General features: G+C 36.2%; 1 long non-coding RNA gene across 1 annotated transcript; it reads right to left on the bottom strand.

Moving 5' to 3' along the window:
• Nucleotides 1-12598: 12598 nt before the first annotated feature.
• Nucleotides 12599-16673, bottom strand: LOC307161967. Its single transcript, XR_013821833.1, has 3 exons — nt 16624-16673; nt 16473-16537; nt 12599-15937 (listed from the first exon to the last, which is right to left on the bottom strand). It is a non-coding gene; the product is annotated as an uncharacterized lncRNA (long non-coding RNA).
• Between the last annotated feature and the right edge of the window lie 3311 nt (nt 16674-19984).

The following is a 19984-nucleotide window of genomic DNA, read 5'->3' as shown; positions in this document are numbered from 1 at the left end:
GCAGGCACAGGAACAGGGGTTGTGTTAATAGGAGGCGACTTTAACTGTGTCCTGAGACAAAACATAGATAGGCTACCTGCAGAAGTTGGCTCAGTATCTAGAAAGTCCACTGCACTACAGGCAATGATGAACGAATTGGGCTTAGTGGATGTATGGAGGCACCTACATCCCAAAGAGAAGGACTTTACTTTTAAGTCACAGGTTCATGGCAGCTACTCCAGGTTAGACATGTTTTTAACATCGGGACCAGATCTTTTTAGGGTCAATGAGTGTAATATAGAGCCAATCACCATATCTGATCATGCTCCAGTCACCTTAAAAATAAAGATAGGGCCAACCAAATCATTTAAATACTGGAGGCTCAATGTCTCATTGTTAAATGATGATTTAATTAAACAAGAAATACATAAGGAATTAATAAATTATTTTGAGACAAATGAAGACAACACCATTTCTCCAATAACTCTATGGGAAGGGGCGAAGGCTGTGATGAGGGGCTATATTATTGCCATTTCTTCTAGATTGAAAAAGCAAAGGCTAAGGCAACAGGATGAGTTAGAGAAAGAAATTAAGCAAAAAGAAACAGAATATCAAAAATCTAATAAAAAGGTAGTTTTACATGCACTGAAAGAGACAAGGAAAAAATTGGACGAATTATTAACCTACAAAGCAGAGGGGGCTTTAAGATTCATAAATAGAAAATATTATGAAATGGGAAACAAAGCAAGCCGCCTGTTGGCTTTTCAATTGCGGAAAGAGCAAAATAGCAGGACAGTTCACAAAATAAAAAGCCCAGAGAGTGACGAAATCCTAACACAACCTGCTGATATTACAGAGGCTTTTGCCACGTATTATAGAAAGTTATATGAAGAACAGAAGGATCCACAGAAAAAAGAAAAGATGGAATCCTTTTTCAGATCCATTAATTTGGCAAAACTAACATCAGACGAGGCGGACATAATGTCGCTGCCAATTTCAGAAAAAGAAATACGGGACAATATCTTAAAACTTAAAAATAATAAATCCCCAGGTATAGATGGTTTCCCAGGAGAATACTATAAATCATTCATAGATGACCTGACCCCAATTTTGTGTAAAGTCTATAACTATGCACTTGAGAAGGGAGATCCACCTTTATCATGGTCAGAAGCAATAATAAGTGTTATCCACAAAGAAAACAAAGACCCAACCCAATGTACTTCCTATCGCCCAATTAGCCTCCTGTGCGTTGATCTTAAAATTCTTACCTCAATTATAGCAAAAAGAATACAAAAGTTCATACATAAACTGGTAAAATCGGACCAAACCGGGTTTATTAGTAATAGACAGGGCGTGGACAACGTCAGGAGGGCTTTAAACTTGCAATCCATTGCAGCCAAAAGGAGCACGCCTTCAATGCTTCTCAGCCTAGATGCTGAGAAGGCATTTGATAGGGTTGATTGGACTTTTCTCCAACAGACTCTTAGATGTATGGGCTTCAACGACACATTTATTAATTGGATATGTATATTTTATAAAAACCCGAAATCCAGAGTCAGAGTGAATGGACATTGCTCCAATTTCTTTCCATTGGGACGCGGCACACGCCAGGGGGATTCTTTATCTCCTTCATTATTTGCCTTAAGCATAGAGCCATTGGCAGAATTAATAAGGACAAATCCTCTCATACTGGGCATTCCTGACGAGGGAATGATTCAACACAAATTAGCTTTATTTGCGGATGATATTTTGCTATTCTTAGAACGCCCCATGGTTTCTATCCCTGCCCTTCTAAATAGTCTGAATAGTTACGGTGCAGTTTCAGGATATAAAATAAATACAAATAAATCAGAAGCAATGATGATAAGTGGTGATTGGCCTCAACAATTAGACAATTTGGTATCATTTAGGAAATCCAAACAGGGATTTAGATATTTAGGTGTTATTTTGACACCAAAACCAACACAACTTTACTCATCCAATTATCACAAACTAGTCAAAGAGATCAACCAAGATATAAGTAGGTGGGATATGCTGCCTTTGTCACTTTTTGGCCGAATAGAGTCAGTAAGGATGAATATTCTTCCTAGACTCCTTTTCTTGTTTCAATCTTTGCCTGTCCATGTACCACAATCAACGCTTAAGCTTCTTGAAAAACGTATATCACATTTTATTTGGCAAAATAGGAGACCCAGAATACGTCTAAAAATATTGATGGCAAGTAAAGAAAAAGGAGGACTGGGTCTACCTAATCTTAAATTGTATTACTGGGCAGCCCAACTTAGAGCAATAGTGGCATGGGTGACCAAAGATGAAGAAAGTGGGTGGAAATCCATAGAGCAGAATTCTTTAAAAGGAATATCAATATCTACTATTCCATTTCTTAGTCTGCAGGCTCAAAAAAAAATTAAAATTAATAATATATGGGTCAAACACACACTGAAGGTTTGGAAGTGTACCCAGAAACAGTTAAAGGGATCTATGGCTATGTCAAGGGCAATGCCCATTATTGGTAACATTGAGTTTCTCCCATCGGTGACAGACCTAGCATACAGAAGATGGGCGGAAAAAGGGTTGGTTACTATAAATCAGTTGTTTGAAAACAACACATTGCGAGCATTTTCACAACTGCAAGAAAAGTTTGACTTGCCCTCAAATGACATGTATAGGTTTCTACAAATAAGACATTATATCACAAAGCACTTAGATTGGGATAGTCTTAAAAGAGAGCCAACTGATGTTGAACGGTATTTTATACATATTTCTCAAAAAGTGATATCAACAAGGCATCAGGTATCACATATCTATAAGAGTCTTATGAAAGACATATCAGACGATACTTTTCATATTAAAAATGAATGGGAAATGGAATTTAATACAATTATAGAGGATGAAACATGGGAAGACATATGTCGGGCTAGTCATACAGGGATTGGAAGTCCAATGTGGAAAGAATTTGACTGGAAGATGAAGATAAGATTCTTTAGAACCCCTCTTAAGGTATCAATGTTTAAAAACAATGCCCCCAACACTTGCTGGAGGAACTGTGGCATGGTGGGGGATCATACCCACATATTTTGGGACTGCTCTGTGATACAGGCATACTGGAAAGATATTAAAGAGGAAGTGGACAAAATTTTCAGAGTGGATCTCCCTTTGGACCCTTTAATTTTTTTACTGGAAAAAATACCTGAAAACTTGCTTTCTAAGGACCAACACCATATGCTACATATATTGTTAATGATTGCAAGAAAAATGATCACTATTAACTGGATGAAGCCTAGCCCCCCTACAATTGCCCAGTGGATACAAAGAATCCAGCAGGTCCGTACAATGGAAAATATGACTGCTTTGTTACAGTTGAAATTACCTGTGTTTGTAAGAAGATGGTCTCCTGTCATTCTAGGCCTTGATTTAGAATAATAACTTAAACATACGGTGATATTCAATGATGTATTTATCCTGCTTCTATGTTGTCAATATGTCTCTTGAACATAGCTCAACCACAAGGTGACTCCCCTTTTTATTTTATTTTTTTATTTTTTATTATTTTTTATTTTTTTATTTTTTTTTATTTTTTTTTTATTTTATTTATTATTATTATTATTATTATTATTTTTTTATTTTATTTTTTCTTCAACCTCTCATGGAGAGAGTGTTCCTGTATTGCATAAATTGCCAGCAATGTTTATTATGGGCAATAAAGTTCAAAAAAAAAAAAAGAATAGTTATAGTATATTATTATTATAGTAGGCCTATATTATAGTCTTGTTATATTAATTAGATAAGATTACTTGGATTGCTCTGGATTTTCTATTTTTCTATTTTTATTTTCCTTCCTTCCGGACTATTCTGTTGCAGTTTACTTTAATCTGTTATCTATAATCTGTTAAATTAATAAAAAAACAATTTATGAATAATTGATGAACTGTGTGTGTTACTCTTGACAAGTAAATTCAGACAGAGAAAGATACATATTTTATATTATACACAGTAATGGACAAATGTCTGATCATGTCTTTTCATTATTGCAAATGAAAGGTTGCAAACATCAACAGTGAGAACAAAATAAATAAATATTTTTTATTTATAATTTTTTTTAAATAAAATATACATTTAAATATAAATATATTTACATTACAAATAAATATTTTTCTTTATAAAAGCATTTTTATAAAATATAATTTTTTTTATATAAAAAAATATTTTTTATAAAATTAGGGAGGGAGGGCGCGACACTGGTTCAGAATGAATTAATTTGTCTGCTATTTCTTTGCACAGTAGCTAGGTGTCACTAGTGAGCAATGCTGAATGAAGCTTCGAGTAATGAACCTTTAGCTGAAGCAATGGCCTGCGAGGTCTCAGTGGTTCAGGAAGCCTCATTTTGCCATCACTAGATAGAGAGAGAGAAAGAGAGAGAAAGGGAGAGAGAAAGACCACCTACTTTATTCGTACCCAGCCAAGAAGAGCCCAGAGAGCCAGAGCACACCTTCCTTTATCCTGTTTGACCAGGTGACATGGGGGATGGGGAAGCCTACCCTCAAATGGCTTAACCAGTTTTCTCTAAACTTCTATAAACTTCTATAGCCAGTTTTGGTCTCAGTCTCTTCACCGCCTGACCACTGTTACATATGACAGTATAATTAATATCTATTGTCTAAAAAGTGTTTGCTTCTAAATAAGTACAATATATTTTAGCAGTGGTGGTGTTCCATTGGAAGACATTGTTGGAAATCTGCGTAGGCAGATAAAGGTTGATGAAGTGGTTCGATTCAACATTGTCAGACGTAATGTTTTGGATGGTGCTGCCCGAGCTATGAATCGACCAAATTTTTCACCTGAGAAAAGGATGGACATCAAATTTACAGATTATCTTGGTCGTTCGGAGGGGGCAGTTGATCATGGCGGACCAAAGCGAGAATTTTTTCATCTATGCTTTCAAGAGCTTAAAGACATTAGTGGAATGTTTGAAGGACCAACTGATGCAAAAGTTCTTGCATGCAATTCAGAAGGTGAATTACTTTAGAACTTTATTGTAGTATCTATTTTTTATGACTATTAAGCATCCTAAATTTTTCTACAGTTCCTTTTGTCAATGTTATGTTTTTATTTCTTCACATTTGTAGCTTTGAAAAATAATGGATACTACCTTGCTGGCCAGTTAATGGCAATGTCCATTGTACATGGAGGACAGACGCCTCACTTCCTCTCTGAGATACTGGTAGATGCTCTCATTAATGGTCCAGAAAAGACTGAAGTCAGCATTGATGACATTCCAGATTTGGACAACACAGTCAGTCTTGAGAGAAGTATGACTATATTTAAATACACATTGAATGTCTTTTTCATCCATTTTTTTATCAGTCTGATTTATGCAAAGTTATGAAAATGATTTTACAATTACACGTTTCTAATGATTTCAGGGTCATGTTGTGTAAAATATGTTTGTTTTAGATCAAGGAGTCAGTGTCAGAGGACCAACTAATGGAGGCAGTGCGTAAAGCAGATCACTTGCTTAGCCTGTCAGGGTAGTCTGGTTAAAACCAGACCATTCTCAGTAGTAACTGGGTTATGGAGTTATGGTCTGGCAAAGCTTCATTAATAACTCATTTCCAAAGGGGCTTCACCAACGGACGTCGCTCAAATGCCTCTGGGCGCAACTGGATAGACCTAAACCAATCAGAGCGGTCGTCATCGTGTAAAGCCATATGCTGCGTCCCAATTCGCCTAAGTTACACTACGCCATAAAAGTATGTTGTCTTTTTGTGAAGAAAAGGTATTTACTTTTGAATGTGTAGCAAAAAAGTAGGCAAGCTTTGGGACATACTACTTCATCTTCTTTATCGGACGGATCTGTCGCGTGCATCCTGTCACGTAAACTGCCCTGTCAATCATCTTGCCACAGTTAAAATCCTCTATTAAATCTATTTTAATTTCCTACCGTTTCGGAAAGAAATGTAGTAGCACGTTCATCTGCCAGTGGGTCTTTCATGGAGACTGTCCTCATGTGTTTGCAAATTGAATAATAATGCATAAAAGTTGCGCTTCACCAACAGATGTCGCTCAAATGCCTCTGGATAGACCTAAAACCAATCAGAGCGATAGTCATCGTGTAAAGCCCGCCTCAACGTTTCTGATTGGTGCCGCGATTTCGCCGGATTAGAAATGGGCTTGAATGAGCTCTTTGCCAGACTACTTTCAGAGCAAATCTAAATTTGTCGGAAGTTGTCTGGGTTTTCCCAGGCTAGTGTCAGGGTGTCGGAGGACAATAACTAGCTCAAACAAAGCCGAAGTGACTAAGGATTTGGCACATTGGTACATCCTGCAGAGAACAAGAGCACCATTTGAAAGGTAAAAAACTAACATTAATATTGCAATTATTATTTGGTATGTGTTTTGGGTAACAATTTACAATAAGTTTTCATTTGTTAACATTAGTATTAGTTAACATGAACTAAGAATAAACAATACTTCTACAGCATTTTATTAATCTTACTTCATGTTAATTTCTACATTTACTACAACATTATTTAGATCAAAAGTTGTATTTGTTAACATTACTTAATGCACTGTGAACTAACATGAATATGAATATTTTTAACTGACATTAACATAGGTTAAAAAATGCTGTAAAACGTACAAAAAAGTTTGTAATATACTTTAATTAAAAATGCTCATTAGTATTATAAGAAAACACTAATTTTACCTGGTCAAAAACAGCTCTGTTTTCAGCACGCCGTTTGAGTGCATGTGTCTTTAAATGATAATGAGCTTTGCTCACCCCGCCCCACTGTTCTGTGCTTACACCGTTTGAAACACAATTTAACACAATAACCATAACGCGTTGTTCATTATAAACATGGGATTATGAATTATATTGAGAACGTCGTACATAGAAAACATGCCGTAATGTACACTGAGTGTAAAAATAGCCGCATTCATCGTGAAGCGTGCAGCAAGCGATTTGCAAAGATTAATATAGAGATTAATATAAAGGTTAATAAAACGTTACACTCACTCACTTCTTCTGGAGGTGCAGCAGGAACACGAATAGTTGGTACCGATCCTTTTTTCAGGAGCAGCTTCTTAGCAAAACCAGCTTTATACTGACCCTCGTGTGTAAAGCAGTCTGGTGTGTGAAATGATTCGCGAAAACATGACAGCATTGACGTTGATCGTGGGGAATATTCCCTTCGAAAAACAAACTTAGCCACTGCATCTTCAGCGGTTCGGATTTAGGAACCTCAAAATGACTGCTGTGTTCGTTATTACACCCAAGAACACCACAATCGAGACGCCATTCTACTCAGTGCTCCAGCTATCAGCAATGAACGCGCCGGTTGGCGCGGGCTATGATTGACAGCTCGCTCACGAGGGCGGGGCTGTGTTGAAACGCGGCTGTCAATCAACCATTGTGGGAGGGGCGTCGATTTTGTGACGTCATAAAATCGAACAGCTTGATTCAGGAGAGGGGGAAACATATAAGAAGATTTTAAAAAAAACACTGGATGGATTTTTATCATTTTATGATGGTTGTGTACAGGCACTGCCAACACACATTTCAGTTCAATCAACTTGTAAAAGTGCATGTACCATTATATGACCCCTTTAATATTAATAAATGAAACCTTATTGTAAAGTGTTGGCATGTTCTGATTTACTCTCGCACACGACAGTAGTGTCTGCAGTAAGGCAGTCTTGTTTTTGATGTCATGTCCCACTAAGCAAAATGATGTCCGAAAGACGTCTTTTCAATGTCTTTGTTACAAAAATCGGACGTTGAAATGACGTCCACTGAGGAGCCAGAATGAAAGTTTTTGACTATTTTTGACTATCAGATGATCTTAGTGAGAATTAACAGAGGTTTAGATGTTGATATTTGTTTAATTTGAAGTGTCACCATTGTGGTGATCAGTGTTTGCTTTAGTTGGGCTCTTGGTCCCCTTTCTTTTTACTTTAACTTTTCTTTGGCTGCTGTAACAGTGTGATTGTGTAACACAATTGTTGTGGCAGAGAAAGCCTAGAAAAAGTTTGAGGTGTTATCAGCTCAATGTTGATGATGACATAATCATCATAAAATGGGCCTTTAATATTGTGTTTAAAGTTTTGTGTTTATATTTGGCATTAATAACCACCAACCTTGTGGAACTGCATTATTGGTGCCAAAAGCATTAAAATGATCACTTATTTGAAGGTGTATAAAAAGCATGTGCACATGATGTTTTGAGCAAGTGTATCATACAGTCACACACAGACATCAAGATTTTGGATATGAATCACAACAACGGTGACAATCAAAACAAAAAAGCTTGGGAATTAAGGATGATTTTTGTACTGTGAAACTACCCATCATGCATTGCAGCATGAAGCTTTTTTTTTTTTGTCACCATTGTTGTGAATAATATGCACAATCTTGATGTCTGTGTGTGACTATATGATACATTTGCTCAAAACATCATGTGCACGTGCTTTTTATACACCTTCAAATAAGTGATCATTTTAATGCTTTTGGCACCAATTAGGGCTGTCACGATGTTAGATTTTTCACACCACGGTTATTGTGGCCAAAAGAATTCACAATATCGATAGTGAATATATCAAACATAAGGATACTGATAAACACAAGGCACATGCATTTTTACTTGCGTACTCAATCTATGGCAAATTTTTGTGAAGGAAGACAAGCATGTGAAGTTTATCTGGTTTCAAACTGAAGCCAAACACTGTCTGAAGGTTTCCTGAAGAACTGAAAAGCTCTTAAACCTGTTGTTGCACTGGTGCCAATAAAGTCATGCAGATAGCAGATTTGAATAAAAAAATCAAGTGCAAATACAAATACAAAAATAAGACGAGTAAAGAAAACGGGGTTCTTAATTTATAATAACCCTTTATTAAATATATGAACACAGAAACCCCCTGTTAACAGTTAATGTCACGTTTCCCATTCCATGATGACTAGTAAAATAATAGCCGCGTCGCGTCTATGACAACTCGAGGTATTGCACACCGGACACGCACTTTCTCAGTTTATGGCCAGCAATATCATTATGTTTAAGGACATTATGGAATTGAGATAATGTCTGTACTATGTTATGATTATACTGTACAATTAAATACAATAGTTGCTGAGTCTGTGATCTGAACACTTTTTTCTGCGCTCTGTGTCGCGGCAGGATTTTGAACACGGTCCTGAGCCGTTGCTGGGCGCCGCGGACAGACGCCGAATAGAACCGCGCTGCGCTTCTCGTCCGGTGTGTGTACACTCATACAGAATGTGTTCGAATTTTAAAGACGTGGCACTGCGCTTCTCGTCCGGTGTGCGACCACCTCTAAGGTGCTGTTTTCTTTGAAGCCGAAGAACTCTGTTGTTAATACTGGCGAGCTCAGCTTACTTTTTTCGGGTGTGGACAGAATGTTTCACTCTAGCTGCGCGGGCGCGGACGAGCGCTGCGTCTAGAAAACGCCAATATCGCCAATACCGGTATATTGTATTGCTCTAAATTAACACGATGTCGATATTTCATGCTTTGAATATCACGATTATCGTCAATACCGGTATATTGCGACACCCCCTAGCACCAATAATGCAGTTCCACAAGGTTGGTGGTTATTAATGCCAAATATAAACACAAAACTTTAAACACAATATTAAAGGCCCATTTTGTGATGATTAGGTCGTCATCAACATTGAGCTGATAACACCTCAAACTTTTTCTAGGCTTTCTCTGCCACAACAATTGTGTTACACAATCACACTGTTACAGCAGCCAAAGAAAAGTTAAAGTAAAAAGAAAGGGGACCAAGAGCCCAACTAAAGCAAACACTGATCACCACAATGGTGACACTTCAAATTAAACAAATATCAACATTTAAACCTCTGTTAATTCTCACTAAGATCATCTGACAGCAATAGTCAAAGTAATTATGTCTAAATGAGACCATAAATGATGTTGAAATATGTTCACAATGGCCACATCTGAACTAGTTTTTAACCTTGTACGAAAGTTCGATGAACGTCTATATCGGACGTGCAGAACACATCAAAAAAAGACGTCAAAAAAACTTTCATTCTGGCTCCTCAGTGGACGTCATTTCAACGTCCGATTTTTGTAACAAAGACATTGAAAAGACGTCTTTCGGACATCATTTTGCTTAGTGGGGTGCATAGTTTAATGTTTTTTTATGGGGACATATATGTAATTTGATTTAAAATGTATTAATGACACTAAGGTTTCGAGAAGGTCTAGAAGTCTTGGGGTTCTTGAAGCTCTGTTACAACATCCTGAACAGATGAAGACATTTTTCCTGAAACCTACAAAACAATTGTCAGCAGAAGACCTTGAGGTTCTTTTCAGGTGTCAGCTGTCTGAAATTGGAAGCAACAGATATGAAAAAGAATGCAAGACTCTGGGTTTCTGGAGAGATTACCTTCAAGATGCTGAATGTAAGAAATGCCACCCGCCTTAAATTCCTTGTTTGCGTTTTTAAAAATGTGTGTATTATTATTTTCTTTGTCATTTCAAGCATGTGCTTATCTTTAAAATGTTAATATTTCTCTGTCTTTGTTAGTCAATATGCAAGGTGTTACACTTGAGGAGATTCTTATCTTTGCTACCGGATGCAACTCCCCACCAGCTCTTGGCTTTACCCCAGAGCCATCATTGGAGTTTATTTCAGGCTCCAAATTCCCTGTTGCTAATACATGTGAAAATATCATCAGAATTCCACTGAAGGACACTTATGAAGAGTTCAAAACAGACATGGACTTTGGCATTAAAAATTCGCCTGGATTTGGCATGGCCTAAATATGCGTTTGTGTGTGTGTGCTTCACACAAGTATAAAGAATACTGCGTTCTGTTAGTGATCTAGTTTCATTATATTATCAAGCATCAGGTGCTTTCACTATGCATGCTCAGTAGTTATGGAAAAAAATAGTAATAGTAATAGTAATAATGTTAGTTATTAGTTGGAGAGGCTTTTTTGTTGGAGAATATTGACCATTTAGTTATTTGTAGCTGATATCATTGTATTTTATGTTATGTATTATTGAGCTCCTATTTTCATAGTTTGACTTGATTCAAACATGCAATAACATGATAGGACAAGAAGGACAAAGAAAAAAAGTGTATTCCTGTTACACAAATATTTTCACATATTTTGTTCTACTTCTATCACAATTAAAAAAAAAAAAAAGACATTTTGAAAATAAATATCTCTCCACAAATCATGTTCCATTTGGGTGGATGTTAAAGTCAAGGAAATGTTAATGTTGGTGAATGTTAAAGTTTAAAGCAGCAATAAAGTGCAGTGACATTAAATGACTAATTACTCTTGTCATTTGGAATCATTATACAACCATTATTTGTCAAATTTTGGTTACTCTTCTGTAACATAGTTAGGTATCCTTCCTTAATCCTTATATATAAACACCATCCAGAATGTCGCAAGCAGAGATGAAGTGTTCTATGCCATGGTTTCCATCATTTGTTAAAGGGTTAATTTGATGCAGGTCAGGATCCACTGTGTCTTGCAGTGTGCATTCCCTCCTCCCAGCTAATACATTTTGTCCTTCACTCTGAATTCTTCCAATTGTCCATAGTTGGATTGGAGACAAACTGTTCACAGTGCTAAGACTGTGATTGTTCCATTGATTGGTGTATTCTGCTACAGCCCTATTTATTCTCGGAATGAAAACAAAATGTAAAGCTCTAATGTGGGTGGGGTTGTTGATGTGTAAAATCCCTTCAGCCTCCATAAAAAGAAACAAATCTTTGAAGTATCCTGACAGGACCCGGTTTACCTCTGCCCATCATGTTCCAACCAGAAAACTGCCACGGTTAAGTCCTCTGTGTTCTATCATGAAACGCGCAATGTCTATATTTTCTGAGCCTGCATCACCTCTTACTCTACTTGGTAATCCAAACCTATCCACAGCATCTCTGAAAAGTTCCAAGGCAGTTGAAGATCTGTTGTTATTGCAACATCTCAAGTACACTGTAAAAAAAAAAACACAGAAAAAAACGAGCAAATGCATGGCAGCACAGGGTGCCAAACGTTTGCCATTAATGAAAATAACGGTAAAACCCCATGAACTGAAGTAACATGTTTACACAGCAACATGAAAAAAGAACATACAGTACTATAAAATGTTTAAAACGTAATCTGAAATAACATTTTGTCTGTATAATTGCAAAAACATGCATAGACCATTAAATGTAATGGCATTATTTGACTGTAAGTTCACGTAACGTGTAAACCCTTATTTAATAAAACATGTTTTAACTGTAAATGTAAAAACATGGTGTAGCGGTTGTTTAACTAAACATGATTTGAATGTAGATATAAATGACATGTTGATACCATTACTTCATAAAACATGTTTTGACTGTAAACTGAAATCATGTTTTAATCATTATTTAACAGAGTTTGACTGTAAATTGAAATAACGTGTTGACCGTTATTTGAAAAAATGAACTGTGATGGGCCATAATTTTGAAAGGCATGTACAGCATTTTGATTTTGATTATGGCTTACAGATAATTTTATATGTAGTTCATGAAATGTATGTTATATGTCACACAAAAAGTCATTAGAGAAAATCATTTGTATATTTCTTTATTTTCTTCTGTTACAGTAGTTTCCATTGTAAATAACAACAATATTAAAAACTTTAAACAGTGCTACAGTACCATCATCTAAACATTGCTTATATGCTTAAAATACAACATTGACAATTCAAATTAATTTCATCATTGCATCTTCCACAAACTACACTTCGAACAGAACAATGGTCTCCAATTCAATCACCATTTTGATGCCTTTAAAAAATAAGAGAGAAAATGGTTATATATCATACATCACATATCTATATTCATTATCATGTCTGATCATGTTACTCTTTTTAGATGTTCTTGCGTTTCTTACATAAAAAAAGTATTGTTTTTTACTTAAAAAAATATTTGTGCATTAAATATATATGGAGGAGGGGGGGGGGGGTATTGGGTAGCATGCCCCCATGAATGTATAATGTATTTCATACATTATAGCATTATAATACAACTTATTAGGCCTATATATTTATAGAATAGCAAAGTAGGCCTAATCAATATAACGCACAAGACTGAACCACATAGATGTGAAATATAAAGGCTATCATGATCATTTTGCCAACAATGAACCATGGATTTGTTTAGTTTAGAATGCGTTTTATAATAAAGTCTAAGCCGATGAGTTTTGAATGTTATATGTTGTATTTGTTTAAGTTAAAAATAAAACATTTATTTTTATCTTAAACAAATACAACATATAACATTCAAAACTCATCGGCTTAGACTGCATTTGAAGAAAAATAAACAACAGTTTTCTGTAGCCTTGTGCGAACTTATTCAATAGAATTAGACTTCTAGAATGTTCTTTTTAGTGCAAAAAATAATATTTTTAATTTAATTAGACAACATTTTAAGGAAGTGTAGTGCAAATGAAGAGTTCAGATGCAAAAGCCTCTAAGTGCCATCTGAAATTTCCTTCAAGAATGATCATTTTTATCAAGCTCATATATTTAAGTTCAGTAATTTCACTTAAATGCCAATGAAAATGGCCTATTAATTGTCATTTAAAGGTATAGCGGAGGATCTTTCCGAATTTTAGATAAGACCCGCCCTCTCCACTTTTTGAAAAGTTTCTTTGATTCACCAGAATGATTGACAATTAGGAGGACCAATAGTATAGGTGATCCACCCGGAAGTAAAAAAAATCATCAGCTATACCTTTAAGTGAAATTACTGAACTTAAATATACAAGCTTGATAAAAATGATCATTCTAGAAGAAAATTTCTGATGGCACTTAGAGGCTTTTGCATCTGAACTCTTCAAATATCTTTATATAATTATACTTCCATTATAGTTAACTTTCTTTCCAGTGCAAAACAATAATACATAAAAAAAACAGCTAATAAAGAAAATATAAAATATTTCACTCAAATAGGCCTACTGCATTCAAGCAACACAACACCTGTATGTATATTTTTGTGCTCTTTTCTTTTTCGCCGGCTGCTCGGAGGTTGTCATTTTTACATTTCCCGCTGTTGTCACTTGTCGTCATCGTTGCTACGATACGTGACTCACAATGACTGAAACGACCAATTAAAAGGGCATTCTCTGATGATGTTCCAAGATGTTAAAAACGCTACGCTGATCATAGACAAACAGAGGGACAAATTAATATCTACCGCACCGTCAGGTTTTTTTTCTTATCATAGCCTACAATTGTCTTCGTTCATAGTCTGACATGTGTCTGTCATGCATTTGCACTGAATTGATTCTCAAAAATACGGAACAAAGTGTGTAGTGTGCTTTTTAATTACAGGCGTCAGTTTGTTTTCAAAAATCGTAAGTGACTTTGTTAAGTAGCTTTGTGTGTAAACGTGACCGTTTAGGCAACATATTCTGCTGTATGAATGCAATATATAACAGAATGACAACAAAACAATCATGGACCTCGATGTCAAGTGGTGAATGGTAAGTGTTTAAAAAAATCTGTTGATGTATCATCCAACGTAATTTAAAAGTTAATTTGCAACAGGTGAATACAATTACAATGGTTAATCATATACGTTTTTAAATCTTATTCTTAATGTTTAAAAAGTACTAAATAGGTTTCAGAATTGTGTTGTTGTTTTAGAATGTTGCTTTCACAATCATTTAAGAACACTCATGGACAACGGATTTCATCTTATGAGGTGTGTTACCTTTAACCATATGGATGATGATGTATTCGTGCAAATTTTGTGATTGCTCTCTGAAGACAGTTAAGGGATATGTTAATTATCAAATCTTACACAGACATGAAGCAAATGCTCAATTTCCATGTTGCTTCCCAGAATGCAAATGTAAATTCTCAAAATACAATGCTCTCAAAGCTCATGTTTATCGCCATCACAAAAGACCACATACTCATTTTGATGATTCGACGGGCACGTTTGTTTGCAACAATACAGACTGTCAACAATAATTTACAGACATGAACAATGTCCTTTCTCATCTCAGGTCACATTTAGCCAAGGGAGAGGTGGTGTGTTGTCCTTTTGAAAAATGTGACCAAAATTTCAGTTTAAGATCAAGTTTCACTGCCCATGTTTCACGAAAGCACAGGACTTCTACATTTGCACAATTACGGATTATGGATACTTTATCTGAACAACCTTCTTCAGCATTTTTTTTATGTTACTGAGGATGAGGTTGATGAAAGTGAATTCAAAGACTCACTGACGAAATGTAACGCAAAGTCATTGTACATGAAAAATATCTGCCTGTTTTATATGCAGCTACAAGCCAAATACCTGGTGCCATCGTCAACCATTCAGATGATGATTCATCACCACAGTGGCACATGTACGTGTAGCATATACGCAGGGTATATGTGTTAAATCACAGATGAATATAGCTATAGAAGGTTAAATAATGGTTGGGCTACAGAAGATAATGTTCGTCTCAAGGAGGTGTTGAAAAAGTAAATAATAACACAGAGACAGATCATTTAAATTTGGTGTTGGTACCATGTATTAAGTGAAAACAAAGACAAACAATAACAACAAAATATTTCAAATCTGCAGAAAAGTTCAGTAGTTCACAGGAAAAAACAAAACAAAATATAAGTCAGGAAAACTGGAGAGTACTCAGATTAAAGACAGTCCACAACACACTATAGGACTATATGTTTTGCTCATAAAAGATGAACACCATGTCCGGATAACGCGAATGGTCCATGAGATGTAATTAGTCCATGAGCCAGAGCTTAATGAATGGCTGTGTGTGTGTGTGTGTATGAGAGTGGAGGGGGTGAGCAGAGCTGCACAGCCTCCTACCAAACCCACAGGGGGCGATGATGTTGTTGGGGCAGGTTCTGTTCCAGGTAATAATAGCTCGCCATCAACTGGCCCGCAACTGGCCGCACCTGGCCTGTATTAAATAAACAGGACCCATGGTTTAGACACTACTCATAATATAATTTACCTACTAGCTAGTTTTATATTCTATATTCTATATTTATGTGTACACAATAGTATTCAAAATATTACATAAGCAATTGTCATAATTACATTAAATGACAATAGCAAAATTGTTTAAAAATACTCAAATGCATGGAATTAACCACCCATAAATGTTGGGATTATTTGCAACATAACATTCCATTCAATACAATTGATAATCTTGTCATTCAGTATATAAATGAACCATTTAAATACCTAAAGCCATAGCACTGTAAACAAAGTGCTAGGTTTACATTACAATTCATGGAACCCAATAGAAACTCCATAGGAGCGAATGGAAAGCTAATGCCACCAGCCACCACAGCTCATATAAATACATTTAGATGGCTTAATGTTGTTAGCATTAAGCTAGCGGAAACCGTCATTATAATAAATAAGGATGTCAATAATGATGTCAATGCCAATAGCAACATGCTAGCGGACACAACAACAAACAGACTCACCAATTCCCGCAGATATTCGACACACCGCGGCACCAGTCGGCTTCTAAAGACGACGATGGTGAACACTACAAATACAGGATCGCATACTAGAGTTAACCAAGCATTTAAGATGGAAAATAAGCGGAAAAACATTGTTTGCATAGAGACATACCGAGTGCAGCTGCTCCGGTGGCTTCCCCCTCACACTACTGATTGGGGAAACTCACCGCAGCTTGTAAAACGCGCTCACGTGCTATGATTGGTTGAAAGCATTTATTGAGACTACCATGTGACTACTGCACAAAGATATGAATGAAGGGTGTGTTCAGGTGATTAGGAAAAATAGAACCATAGAATTTTACTATTTATATTTTACATTAATTAATTTTATTTATTAATTTTACTATTATTCTCTATATTTACCCTGGGTTGCATACGGATCACAATGTATGCAATTTCCAAAATCAATGTTTTGAGGCCCCGTGCCATCACAGTTTGATTTGTACCATCAAACTACACTAGTCAAAATTTGAAGAGGATCAAAACCTTTCATAATAATTGTCTTAAAACCAATACCCAAAACTCTTCAAATGTTGACTAGTGTACAATACATCTACAGATTTGTATACATACACATATACATATACAAACCCGATTCCAAAAAAGTTGGGACACTGTAGAAATTGTGAGTAAAAAAGGAATGGAATAATTTACAAATCTCATAAACTTATATTTTATTCCCGATAGAATATAGATAACATATCAAATGTTGAAAGTGAGACATTTTGAAATGTAATGCCAAATATTGGCTCATTTTGGATTTCATGAGAGCTACACATTCCAAAAAAGTTGGGACAAGGCCATGTTTACCACTGTGTGGCATCCCCTCTTCTTTTTATAACAGTCTGCAAACGTCTGGGGACTGAGGAGACAAGTTGCTCAAGTTTAGGAATAGGAATGTTGTCCCATTCTTGTCTAATACAGGCTTCTAGTTGCTCAACTGTCTTAGGTCTTCTTTGTCGCATCTTCCTCTTTATGATGCACCAAATGTTTTCTATGGGTGAAAGATCTGGACTGCAGGCTGGCCATTTCAGTACCCGGATCCTTCTTCTACGCAGCCATGATATTATAATTGATGCAGTATATGGTCTGGCATTGTCATGTTGGAAACTGCAAGGTTTTCCCTGAAAGAGGCGACGTCTGGATGGGAGCATATGTTGTTCTAGAACTTGGATATACCTTTCAGCATTGATGATGCCTTCCAGATGTGTAATCTGCCCATGCCACACGCACTCATGCAACCCCATACCATCAGAGATGCAGGCTTCTGAACTGAGCGCTGATAACAACTCGGGCACCTTACCCTAATTGCTCCCCTCACTGCTCCGGGAGTGTGTGTCGCAACACGCAACAATTTTAATAAACAGTCGCAACACGCCGGCCATGAGACTTGAACCGGCAACTCTTGGGTTACAACCGACTCTCTAACCACTAAGCTACAACTGCCCCCACAGTAATAAAATGCTCTAACAGCCACAAGAGAAAACTGATGCCTTTCGACACTAACCACAGCGGCAAAAAACGTAAAAAAATTGATTTTATAAACAACACAGTCCAGCGCCAGATCGCCTCTTTAACCAACGAACGATATGTATGACATGCATAAAAACAATAGTAGGCTAAACACTGACTATAAATCAAGGAAACAACATAGTACATTGTGTCGGATCACCAATGAAGTTTAGAAAAGATGCGCAACTTAACCTAATGTCTTCAGTGGCACAGGCACTAGTGTGGAAGCCTCGTTTATTTGATGCTTGTTTCAAAGTCCTTGGTTCGAATCTGTATTTTATACCTTTTGGTATCACAAATCACATCGAAAAGGCATTTATTTTCAACAAAAATGAAGTAGAAATAAAGTGTCTGACGAGTGTTTAATAAAACACGTTATACTATTATTACATCCTGTTAATGTACACAATTACTGAGATGCAAACAGAATCTGCCAAAATATAGAATATAGCATCTAATTACTATTTACACTTATTGCAAACTATCGCGACATTTTCATGATGTAAATAGAATATATAGCTATTTGTTTTTAGTGTAAATCCCAACTGTTGCTTTTTGCACTTAGTGCATAGTCACTGCCTAATTCAACTGGAAAAATGTAGGCTATATTTGGTGTTAATGTATGCATTTTTAGTGGAATTTCACCGTTCTGATGAAAATGTGATATGACTGTGAAATTCTACTGGTTTTCTCTGTAAAACTAAAACTCTGTCAACTCTGACCAAAAAATATACAGGAATGTTTTTTTAAGGACATGTCAGGATAACAATAGACAACAATTACTGTTATTTAAAGGAAAATGTCATTTTTTTGCAGTAACAAATTGAAATAGTTAAAAAACAGGGAAAATGTACATTAGATGTCAAAGTTAGCATTTTTATGGAATTTCACAGTTCTGATCAAAATGTCATAATACTGTTAAATTCTACTGTTTTTTTTTCTGTAAAAATACATTTATTTTTTACAGTGTACGTGATGCATCTGCTGTAGCCGTCAACACAGCATTGATAAACAAGGCCCCAGTTTGCAAATTTGTGATTGGTGTCCACGTGCCTGTGTAAGACAAAAATGTATCAGTTTTAGTAATAAACTCAATTAAGCCATATTAATAAAATGATCAGCCTATGATTCACTTATTTCTTAATTATTATCATGTAGTGTTGGGTAAGTTACTTTAAAAAGTAATTAGCAGCTACTAATTACATCTTCAACAGTGTAATTATATTAATATACTAATTTCTCTCTCTAAAAAGTATAGCATAACATACATTTACATAAATTATTTTTGAACTGGCCAAAGTATTTAATGTATTTAATTTCATGGAAAAAGTTAGACAATTACAGTAATGAATTTCTCCATAATAAGTTACACCCAACACTGTTGTCATGCACACTTTTGGACATAAGGTGTAGGATTTACCATAGGTCGTTGGGTGAGCTGGCATGATATGCTCTTCTTCGGATTGCTCTTCGTCCCCTTAGCACTCTGCCTTTTCTTCCTCTTCCATATTTCCTTTTGCAACAATTTGTTCCTCATTCCCTTGTTCATTTTGTTCCATTGTGTCCAAAGCACTTTCCATACATTCAGTCCTGTCCATTTGTGTCAAAATATGTCCTTCTTGTTGAGTTTGTACCTCCTCCTGTCCACTGCACTCCCTTCTCTGTTCATCAATGTCCTTATTTCCTATTGTTTCATTTCCTTGTGTTCCTGATGTTTCTTCCTCTTGCTCTTCATTGTCTTCTTCATGCATCTGCCCCTCTTCATCATGTTCATTCTCCATCCAGCATTCACACTTGCTTAAAACCACTCGGCAATCCGGGCACCTCACCGCACTGCAGTCTCTAGCAAAGTGTCCCCTCTCCTCACATTTGAAGCACATGAAGTCCGGACAGTCCTTCATCACATGATCCGGGCTCATGCACAGCCTACATGTCCTCACCTGATGGCTGTGCATCACCCG

This window comes from Squalius cephalus (genome assembly GCF_949319135.1).
Source record: "Squalius cephalus genome assembly, chromosome: 1".
Taxonomy (NCBI): domain Eukaryota; kingdom Metazoa; phylum Chordata; class Actinopteri; order Cypriniformes; family Leuciscidae; genus Squalius; species Squalius cephalus.
The sequence above is the reverse complement of the archived record's forward strand: the minus strand, read 5'-3'. Positions and strand labels throughout refer to the sequence as shown.